A 12,347-nucleotide genomic window follows, 5' to 3' on the forward strand; every position below is an offset into this window, starting at 1 on the left:
TTTTGACATTCGGCGGCGTATATCTCTACTGCCAACCACCATACCAGATAGCTGTGGGTGGAATGGGAATGGAGATTCCCAATACCGGGCGGGTCTGTTATTGGTTTCCAAATTTAAAACAAGACCGCCAAGACTGTCTGCCAGCCTAAAAAAAGATAAAGAGTTTCCGCACGAACGATACAGATAGTGGAAGAAAACCGTACCGTAATTATTCAGAGTTTAGGCGAAGTAGTCGACCCAACCGGCTATGAGAGCGAGCGCTGGGCATGGACCTGTGAGATAGTTAAAAGAAGTTCGAAGCCACCTGGCTGACAAAGCACGCTAGGAGCAATCCTTGACTAAGCAATCGCCGTGTGAAGAGGAGAAAGTCCCGATCGGGAAAAGGAGGCAGCGATTAGCTAAAGATGACACACCGAAGGGGGCAGGGCAAACGTCACAATCCCACAACTGCGGGCCAGCTAGTGGCAATGACAAGACAGAGGGAGGCGGAAACATGAAAATACAAAAACCACGTACCACAAAAGCTTTAAGGGGCAAAGAAAAGCGACGGAATTCCAAGAAATTACGAAATGTTGTTAGCCTCGAAGTATGAAAAGACAATACTCCAGCTTAATCGGAAATTTTAAAGAGTTCTAAAGCTGCGACGCTATAATGGCACTTTTTTATTGCAGCAAGCCTCATAGGCGGACGCTAATCGAAAAGTGAAGATTTGTAGAAGGAGCGCTGATTATATAATGATCAAAATGATGCAGGATGAATCGAATAATCCGCTGCCTTTATTCAGTGCCGCAGCATAGTACGATGGGGTTAAGTGCATCGCCTGCACCTACGATGCGACTTTAGGATGGTGGTTGGAATCTTTTACAGCTTTGTTACTGCTTGTTATTGTAGTAAAAAAAATTAAGGTTTAATAGAAATTATCTAACTAAAAAATAAAAGTCAACGACTAACGCTAATTTTGCATGAAATTTTACATTTGGGACCTTTCCTCTCATTCTTCCGCGACCTCTCTCCTCCTTTACCTTATCCTTTTCGCCACTCTGTCCCCGGCCTTTCTCTTTCTCTCCGTATCTTTGTCGGTCTTTTCCGCATTTCTACTCTATCTAGCACCCTCTCCTTCTGCCTTCCCGCTCCTTCTATCCTATCTCTCTATATTTGTGTGATTCGTTATCTTCTTAGTCCTTTTTTCCTTCCTTTCTTATTTTTCACTATGTATTATTCCCAGTCCCAGTCCTAGTCCCAGCCCAGTCCCAGCCCAGGTCCAAGATCAAGTCTAAGTCAAAGTACAAATCCAATTCCAAGTCCAAGTACCAGCTCAAGTCCAAATTCAAGTTTGAGTCCAAGTTCAAGACTAAGTCTAACTCCAAATTCAAGTCCAAGTCCAAATCCAAGTGCAAGTCCAAATCCAATTCCAAGTCCAAGTTCAAATTCAAGTCCAAGCCCAAGTCCAGTCCAAGTGCAAATCCAAATCCAATTCCAAGTCCAAAACCAAGTCTAAGTTCAAGTTCATGTCCAAGCCCAAGTCCAAGTCCAAGTTAAAGTCAAAGTCCAAGTCCAAATTCAAGTTCAAACCCAAGTCCAGTCCGAAACCAATTCCAAGTCCAAGTTCAAGTTCAAGTCCAAGTCCAAGTCCAAATCCAAGTCCAATTCTAACTTTAAGTCGAAGTCCAAGTCCAAGTCCAAGTCCCATCTCAAGTCCAAGTTCAAATTTAAGTCCAAATCCAAGTCTAAGTCTAATTTCAAGATCAATCCAACTCCAAGTCCAAGTTCAAGTTCAAGGCCAAGTCCAAGTCCAAGTCCCAGTACCACTACCAGTATCAGTACCAGGACCAATACAAGTACCAGTCTCAACCCCAGTCCCAGTCTCAGTCTCACAGCCACTTCCTCTCCCACCACATATTTATGTATAAGATTATCTTGATTATTAGAGCTTTAACACGTAGTCTATGGCAACGAAGCTACCCAGTACGCAATCAAACACTCTAATGTTTACGTGGCTTCATTCAAAATTAAAGCTTTTAAAAACCACAAACTTGTTTTAAAAAGAGAATGGCCACACCTAATTGAGCCACTGAAATAATAGTAAATTAAAAACTAAAACGCAAACGATTTAACAGCAATCAATTTCTTTAATTTGTGAATTAATTACGCTTTTTTTCTATTCATAATAATTTCAATGAGTGATTAATCTCTTAACTAAATACCTGACTACAATGCAACGCACTTCGACACATCACAAAACGAATTGTCTTCATGTGCGTACTTTTGTGGTGTGTGATTGCGTGCACCCAACCAAACAAACAACAACAAAAAATTTAATGTAAAATTATTCACTTCATGTAGACTTCATTAATTTTTTCACAAATGTGTTTTTTAATGACGCCTTCGCTCGATTGACACAATGCCGTTGCGACGACCACAAATAAATCATAATAAGCAACAACAACAACTGAGTTACAAAAAAACATGACGGTTCCAACATGCAGATGAAGCAGAGAATGGATTGAGAAGATACCAAATTTGTTAAAATATATCCGCCCGCACATAACTGAAAATTTACTTATTTACACGTTACCCTGTTCAAATAACAATCAATCATCATCAACGTAATCACCTAAAATGCGGTTCAACAGTGAAGATTAACACCAAACAGATTGAGCGCCTGACTGTTATGAACAACATCATGATGGATATAAGCCGTAAGATGGGCGCAGGTCAACACAAAAAAAAAAAAAAACAACAAAAATCAAACAAACAGGCAACAGAGAGTAGAATATTTAGTAATTTTGTTTGATGGCGAAGAAAGCAAATGAGTAATATTTAAGAATGGGAAACAGCAACAACAAAATATACAAAAAAAAAACACATCCATTAAGATAAATAAATGAGCTTAGAAATGAAATTAATGGCAGCCAGATTTATAAATAGAGCTTGCTGCTTATACCCAGCTGTGCAAGTAATAATCTAAATATGTGACCCGGCCTATGAAAAGGTGGCTTATGACTCAAAGAAAATTACTGCTACTAAGACACTGAAGAAATGCATTGTTTATCTTTAACCGCTGTGTTTCGCAATTTCTTTTTTGGGTCATAAGCCACCTTTTCATAGGCCGGGTCACATATATGTATAAAAGAAAGTGGTGATAGTTACACTATTTATAACTCAAGAACGGATGAACCGATTTGGTTGAAAATTGGTGGAGAGGTAGCTTAGGGCCAGGAGACGGACATAGGATAATTCTTATCACGTTCTGGCTAGGGTCTTGGTATAAAAAAGGTGGACCCGGGTAATCCTGAGAAGTGTTTATACAATATGGGTATCAAGCTGTTTATGAGCACTTTGATACGGGGTATTTTTCGTACTCCTGAGAAGTGTTTATACAATATGGGTATCAAGCTGTTTATGAGCACTTTGATACGGGGTATTTTTCGTACCCCTGGGTGACTAGGGTCTCGAGATATAGGCCAAAACGTGGACCCGGATACCCCTATAATGTGTGTGTAATATGGATATCAAATGAAAGCTGTTGCTGAGAGCTTTAATGTAATTGTCATTGTGATATTCGATTTAGTCGCATCAACCTGGCAAAACTGATAAATATGCATGCGAAGCCGAAATAAAGACATGCATTAATAATACCCACATACCTATTTACATACGTCCTATTCGATTTGCCTGAAACTTGGTATATAAATTTGCCGATATTAGTATTTAAGATCATTTTTTCCGGGAAGTAGGCCAGAGACAGACTGGGACTGGCATTAGGACTAGGACTGTGACTGAGACTCGGAGTGGCACTGGAACTGGAACAAAATACATACACCCTCTGGGACTGGCAATTAGGGATGAAGAAGAGTGAGAAGAACTTGAGAGAAGAGAAAAGAGGGAAGGAGAAGGAGACTGCGAAAGAGATAGAATGAGACGAAGATAGAGATAGATGAAGAGAAATAGACGGAGGGAGAAGTGGTTAAAAGGATTAAGAAAAAGTGATGAGGGGGGGGGGGGTGGCAGTTAGACGGAAAAAGCTTATTAAAATGTATTCCGGGTGTGCTAGTGTGCATATAATTTTAAATTATTTCTTATTTGGTATAGAAAACAATAGATGTCTGCATAAATACTAGCGGACCCGGCAGACGGTGTTCTGCATTAACTTTGAGCTATCTGCATAAGTTTTAAGAAGTTCTTACTTGTTACTCTTGCTCCCCTCTCTCCCATTTTAGTTTCCTTTTATTCACACATCTATCTGTCTTTCTCTTTCTCCGCGCCTTTTTCCCCCTCTGCGTCTTTTTCCGCTCCATATATCCCCAGCTCTCTATCTTCGCCTAACTCTATCTCTTTCTCATTTACCTCTTTTCTCTTTAGTTCTTACTCTTCCCCATCCCTTATCCTCTATCCCAGGTACAGTCCTAGTCCCTGTCCCTGTCCCGCTCCCAGCCCCAGTCGGCCCTTGGTCCACTTTCCGGAAAAAAGTGCCGTAAATACTAATCTAGGTAAAGGGCTACCTATATACCAAATTTCAGCCAAATCGAACCGTGCATAGAATTTGTTGGAATAAATCCGTTTCTTCTCCAGAAACTTCACACAAACACTCTTCGGGTTGCTGCAAACCGACCCTGCAAAATTTGAATAAAATCGGCGAAGTGGTTTCGGAGTTCATAAGCTGCACACGAACATACATACATCCTTCTATATATATAGAGATATAGATAGATTAATGCACTACGGAGCATACAAAATAGCATAAAAACACATACAATCATCCCACCACCGTGGCGTGATGGTAGCGTGCTCCGCATACCACACCGTATGCCCTGGGTTCACACCCCGGGCAAAGCGACATCAAAATTTTAGGAATAAGGTTTTTCAATTGGAAGAAAATTTGTCTAAGCGGGGTCGCCCTCGGTAGTGTTTGGCAAATGCTCCGGGTGTATTTCTGCCATAAAAAGCTTCTCAGTGAAAACTCATCTGCCTTGCAGATGCCGTTCGCAGTCGGCATAAAATAAGGTCCCTTCCCGCAAATTTGAAGGGAAAATCAAGAGGTGCACGACGCAAATTGGAAGAGAAGCTCGGCCTTAGATCTCTTCGGAGGTTATCGAACTTTTCTTTAAGAATTTTAACAAAATGTTTAAAATTTTTACGAAAGAGTTTTTTCAAGAGATGTATGCATTCCTTATTATTTATGATGCATTAACTTGGCAACACGCGTAAATATGTGCATACATATGTTAAGCTGATATGAAATTACATATATACACATCCATACATACCTACATATTAATGTACTTCCGAAGGTTAATAACGCTAGCGAAAGCTGGCTTTTTTCACCATTCGATAGCATTCAACATGTATGTATGTGACGCTTAATGTGATATGGTGAATGTCCCACACAAAGCAAGTTTGCTTCTACAGTTCACACCGAACAAACACACGTACTGCAATTTTTTACACAATTTAATCTTTTTTCAAAATGCCAATGAAATGACAAAGTAAGATGCAGCACCCTCTGAAACGACGGTAGACGTCCCGCTCCATTTGGATATGATCCATCAAGCAGAAAAAGCGTAGACAAAAGCGCTTGGCTGCAAAATTTCTAAGATCACGTGAAAATCGTACGATATTAGATCCACATAGAGGCTAATATCTTTGAAAAGAGAAGACTTAAGGCTTCCGATGGGCATACTAACTGGACACTGTCTTCTGTCACAAGCTTATAAGTTAGTTCTCGACAGTAACGAGTCTGAGCTGCATCAAGAAATGGTTGAGCACCTTCTGCGTTCGTGCCCTGCGCTCGCCAGTTTAAAATACCCGCTATTAGGGGCGGCAGAGTCGCAGGATTTCGAGCAATTAAGCTAGGTCCTGGAAAACTTATTATATTTGCAAGAAGACTGGTTTATTCTATAGCATATTCTACAGCACCTAATTGGGATTTAAGTCCCAGTACCTGACTGGGGGTTCTTCCGTTTGGTCTTCAAACAAATTCTTGTAATACTAAGGACACATTCAGTCTATGTAAGGTCTTTATTGACCGGCCAGTTCAACTTAAGGCGTTTACGAAAAAAGCTTTGAGATTGATCGTTCTTCAACCGAAATCTGAGGAATGCTGCGTTTTTTTAAACAGCAGTCGATACATTGCTTACTTTCAACTGGCTTTGGATTCTCTTACCTGGTTGTTTACTTATAAATACATACATTTGCATGCAGGTAAATCTTTCATATTGATGCCCCACTGTGTGGGACAACAATCGTTTCATTAATGTTTTGTTTTTGTAACATTCATATATGCGAAACAAATTTGAGAAATACACAATTAAAGCGTAAGAGTGTAGCTCAAAAGGTTTGTGTTTACTTGAGAGATTTATTTATTTAGTTTTACTTTTACAAACATACATAAATATTGCTTATGCAGATGCGTTTTAATTGAGCTTTGTTTTAACCGCAAAAGGGTAAAATAAAAATTTCGAAACAAAAAAAAAAACCAATTACATACCCAACTAAATTGAGTTTGTGGATGAGAAAAAAAATTAAAAAATACCTCAGCCACACCTTTATTGGCTAAAGTTTTTAAATTGGAATGTCTATTTAATCCGCTCAGCGAATGAGTTATTTCAAAACGAAATTAATAAATAACCTAAAAACAAAAATTTGTAAAAAATAAAAAAAAAAGCTTGACCAAACTGAGTTACGGTTTTATTCATTAAATGTGGCACTTTCAAATTTTTCATTAATATTTTTTTTTTGTTTTTTGTATAGAATTGCGTAAATTTATCGATTAGAATTTAGACAGCTGTTAGTGTTAAAAGCGTCGCCCTTTCAGCTAAAACCCTATTGTTCTAATAGTGTCCTATTACTCACTTAATTACTTAAGTGGCACTTAATCGTTTAAACGGCTGTGGCCAGGCAAGGCGCTCTTCCATCTGCCAACTGGCGCCAATTGATCACACCAAGGGAGTTAAAATCGTTTTCCACCTGGTCCGCTCAGCGGAGTGGGGCCGCCTTCTTCATCTGCTTCCATAGGCGGGATCCGATATAAATACTTTCTTAGCCGGGAGTCATTTTTCATTCGCATAGCATGGCCTAGCCACCGTAGCCGCTGCGTTTTATTTCTCTAGACTATGTTGATGTCTGCATAAAGCTTGTACAGCTCATCACTAAATTTTCTTCGGTACTCGCCGTCACCAACACCAACGCGTAGAGGTCAGTAAATCTTTCGAAGAGCTTTTCTCTCGAACACTCCCAAAGTCGCTTCATCTGATATTTTCATGGCCCATGCGTCTGCACCATATAGCAGGATGGGTACGATAAGTTGTTGAGTGTGACTTGCCTATCTAGTCCAAAGTAGCATTTATTGGTTAGAATGATTCTTCGCTGGTTTTTATTACCAATTTTTCGGTGGATATTTCTCAAAACACTTCGTTTACAATGTTGAGCAATTTTAGAAAAAGTATACCCCGAAATCTGCAGTGCTTGGGGCAACGTCTTTGTTGTAAGTGCAAAGGTGTGATAGTTCTCAATGTTAAAATGGCATAAAATGTGTATAGGCGTGGACTACGCCTGCTGCAATGACAATACGAAATCTCATGCTTAGTTGCAGACCTGCAAGGCTACAGCGAAGTTATTTGTTTTTATACCGTCCGTTCATTCGTAACTTGAGCAACAATTGAGATATCTTTATGAAATTTGGTATATAAGCTTATCTGAAGCTAGGAAAGACTAGTTTTCTAAATGGGGAAAATTTAACAACAACCATATCGAAAACTTCAAAAAATTGGATAATTCATTACCATTCGCAAATTCATTACCAAAGACCGATTAATAAATAAAAAATATATGGTAACATTTTGGAAAATTGGCTCGACACAGCCCACATGCAGAAAGCTTTTGATAACCGTCCTATCTAACGTCAAAATGTATTGAAATTATGCGCAGGTGGGCTCTTTTTTAACACATTCTGAGATGAGCATCCCGAGATAGGATGCTCTTTCAACAAATTGGGAAATAGAGCGTTTCTAAAAAGTTGTTTAGTATAACAGCTGTTATACGAGGTGAAAAGTCAGATAGTCCCATGATAGTGGCTACTACTTTCGTGTATGCACATACTCTCCACTGGAATTGCTCGTACTGCAAGTTTTCAAAAAAAGAATTCAGCCATTCAAATAAAAGAAAAAGGCGGACCACGACCACGTTTCTACTTTTTTTAATTTGCTGAACGCGTTAACAAAAAAAAAAAAATAAAATTTCGAAATGTAGAATTTCGAACTTCGAAAGCCGATATCTATTTTTTGGAGGCTAACTTCGAAAAACGGAGATAGTACTTTGTCTACTTAAGCATCAATCTCTACAAAAAAGTGGGTTTACTCCAATACCCAGCCGGCTGTTGCACACTGTTATTGAACGATTATTGGAAAAAAGTTTTTCACATTATTAATACGAATATTAAAATGTCCATATATGAGAAAACAATTAAGTTTAATTGTTGTTTAAACTACATTAAAAAAACAAGTAAGGGAGGCGAAGTTCGGGTGTAACCGAACATTACATACTCAGCTGCCAAATTACAGCTTGCAAAACTTTTAAATTACCTTCTTTTAAAAGTGGGCGGTGCCACGCCCATTGTCCAAAATTTTACTGATTTTCTATTTTGCGTCATAAGGTAAACCCACCTACCAAATTTCATCGCTTTGTCCGCCTTTGGTAATGAATTATCGCACTTTTTCGGTTTTTTGAAATTTCGATATCGAAAAGTGGGCGTGGTTATAGTCCGATTTCGTTCATTTTAAATAGCGAACTGAGATGAGTGCCCAGGAACTTACATACCAATCTTCATTAAGATACCTCAAAATTTACTCAAGCTATCGTGTTTACGGACAGACAGACGGACGGACGGACATGGCTAAATGAATTTCTTTTTTCGTCCAGATCATATATTTTCATATTAAGAAGTCTATATCTATCTCGATTACATAGATTAAGCCGTTATGGGGTACCGTTATGCGAACAAAATTAATATACTCTCTGAACTCTGCTCAGCTGAGTATAAAAATTAAAACATCTAATTTGTATGTATGTTGCAACAGGATAACATACATATATACATTTGATTAAACATTAATTCGTACATATCCGCTTACATAGTCTTTTTTGCACATATACACAAACTCACACACTCTTACACATACATACAAAGTTAAATGCAAGAGCTTTAAGCAATTTAACACCCAGCTTAATGCGTTTAATCAGTTGAAAGCTAAAGCAATAATGTTTGCACTTTTGTTGCTGCAATTGGAAAAAGTTTACACACACATTAGTATGTACGTAGTTGTATAAGTGCGTATGTCCATAGAGGAAATTAAACGAAAAATTTACAAACAGGAAATTAAGTGACAGCAATTGGAGCGACATTATTAACAGCAACACCAATGACGACTAAAAAAAACAAACAAAAAAACGAAAACGAACATTGTATACCCAGCTGTGTGCTCGCATATATATATTAATGATACATTGAAAGAGAAATGTCAAGAACAATTAATGAATATGAAAGCTGAAATATAATCCTCATACTTGTGCAAATTTTGTCTTCGGTTAGAAGCTATAAAACAATCATAAAAAACAATAAGGAAAGCTAAGTTCGGGTGTAACCAAACATTATATACTCAGCTGAGAGCTTTGGAGACAAAATAAGGAAAAATCACCATTTATCAAAATGAACCTAGGGTAACCCTGGAATGTGTTTGTATGACATGTGTATCAAATGAAAGGTGTTAATGATTATTTAAAACGAAGTGGGCCTTAGTTCTATAGATGGACGCCTTTTCAAGATATCGCAATTTGGGTGGACCAGGGGTGACTCTAGAATGTGTTTGTACGATATGGCTATCAAATTAAAAGTATTCATGAGGGTTTTAAAAGGGAGTAGCCCTTAGTTTTATATGTGAAGGCGTTTTCGAGATATCGACCAAAATGTGGACCAGGGTGACCCAGAACATCTTCTGTCGGGAACCGAAAATTTATTTATATATGTCATACCACGAGCAGTATTCCTGCCAAGATTCCAAGGGCTTCCAAAGGGGATATTCAATTTTTTGTTAAAATTTGACTTTAAAAAAAATTTTTTTTAAAGTGGGCGTGTTCGTCGTCCGACTTCGCTAGTTTTTATTTAGCACACATATAGTAATAGGAGTAACGTGCCTACCAAATTTCATCATGATATCCTCAACGACTGCCAAATTACAGCTTGCAAAACTTTTAAATTACCTTCTTTTAAAAGTGGGCGGTGCCACGCCCATGGTCCAGAATTTTTCTATTTTGCGTCATAATGTCAACGCACCTACCAAGTTTCATCGCTTTATCCGTCTTTGGTAATGAATTATCACACTTTTTCGGTTTTTCGAAATTTTCGATATCGAAAAAGTGGGCGTGGTTGTAGTCCGATTTCGTTTATTTTTAATAGTGATCTGAGATGAGTGCCCAGGAACCTACATACCAAATTTCATCAAAATACCTCAAAATTTACTCAAGTTATCGTGTTTACAGACGGACGGACGGACGGACGGACATGGCAAAATTAATTTCCTTTTTCACCCAGATATATAGAAGTCTATATCTATCTCGATTAGTTTATGCCGTTACGGATTACCGTTTTGCGAACAAAGTTAATATACTCTGTGAGCTCTGCTCAGCTGAGTATAACAATGTTCTACCAAGAATTGGCCGCTTTTTGTTCGACTTTGTTAATGAAATCTTTGTGAAGAGCTTATCAAAAAGCAGCGTATCAGGACCATCCACAATATTTTTTATATATTATGATGCCACAGTTACGTGCCTTAAATACATTTCCAATTTTTAACCAACACAAAAACTTTTTAAGAAAAAGAGGGCGTGGCCGTTACCAAATTTTTCTCAGTCCAATATATAGTTCCAAGAACCATTGTTCTGCAAAATTTAAAAGTGGTACTAAAAACTTCTGATTTACGGCTTGCAAAACTTTTAAATTTTCTGCTACTAAATAAGGTGGCACGCCCATTTTATTTTTTCCATAATTTTTAAATTGCTGTTCTTTGCTGTACTAAACCACCACTGCGGAGAAATACCAGTATAATCTTATTATTTACCGGAAAGATATTAAAATTTGTGTTGTCATTAGATTATGCAAAGAAAAATTGCATAAAGTGGGCGTGGTCATCAGCCGATTTTGTTAATTTTTACAAAGTGTATATATAACAGATTTGTGATGTCCCTGATGTCAACGGCGAGTATAGAAGAAAATATAATGATGAGCTTTAAGCATATATGATTATAGTGCGACGAATAAGAACCCAAAGGCTTCGCTGGCTAGGTCATGTTATGCGTATGGGTTTTAGAAGCAAAGGAATTGGGGACTCCATTGAGATGGAGTAGGCAGGTGAAAGAAGACTTGATGACCCTTGGTGCTCTTGATTAGCGTCAGTTATCGCGAAACAGGGATAGCTAGCGTGATATGTTACGAAACGGCGAAAATCGCTTAGGTAGTTAAGCGCAAACAACTTCCGTGTCAAATGTCAATATAATATCTTATAACTTTTACATTTGCTTCCTCAAAATGTTGGCGGTGCCACGCCCATTTTCCAAAACTTTATCGAATTTTAATTTGCTTTCACATAGTCAGCCCGCGTATCAAGTCTTATTGTGTTATCGGTCTTTGGTAATGAATTATCGTATTTTCCATTTTTTCGAAATGTCGATATCGATTTTTTTTAAGTGGGCGTAGTTGCCAACCAATTTTATTAGTTTTCATTAAGTGTATATTTACTAGCCGAATTTTTAAATGATTTCTTCAGCGGCTTTTGATTTACGGTGTGAAAATCTTTTAAATTTTCGTCTTTTAAATGTGGGCGGTGCCACGCCCATTTTACGAAATTCAGCTAAAATTCTATTTTCAATACCTTATTAGTCTTTTATATTAAATTATTGGATTTTTTCCAATTTTTTAAATTTCGATATCGAAAAAGCGGGCGTGACGTAGTTATCATTCGATTTCGCCCGTTTTCAATAGGGATTTATTCTTGGCCAACATTAAACAGTATACAAAATTTCATAGATATCTTAATCTTTGCTAAAGTTATCGTGTTGAAGACGGACAGACGGACATGGCTCAATCAAAATTTGTTTCGATGCTGATGATTTTGATATCAGGAAGTCTGTATCTATATCGACCATTTTACGCCATTACGCACTACCGCTGGTTATAGAAAACAAATTCGAAAAGTGTATTCGAACTCACAACTGCATTTTTTCTTCTTTGTAATCATTTGCTACCACTATTTGCTACAACAACAACATATCGAACTAATTGCTGCATAACTGCCACT

At 37.9% G+C, this 12,347-nt stretch overlaps 1 protein-coding gene across 4 annotated transcripts in view; it reads left to right on the plus strand.

Moving 5' to 3' along the window:
• The window catches only part of fng (Fringe glycosyltransferase), a 285,500-nt gene that overhangs the window by 249,119 nt on the left and 24,034 nt on the right, over positions 1–12,347 (plus strand). The gene's annotated exons all lie outside the window — the stretch shown is intronic.

Source organism: Eurosta solidaginis, chromosome 5, assembly GCF_040869045.1.
Source record: "Eurosta solidaginis isolate ZX-2024a chromosome 5, ASM4086904v1, whole genome shotgun sequence".
NCBI lineage: Eukaryota > Metazoa > Arthropoda > Insecta > Diptera > Tephritidae > Eurosta > Eurosta solidaginis.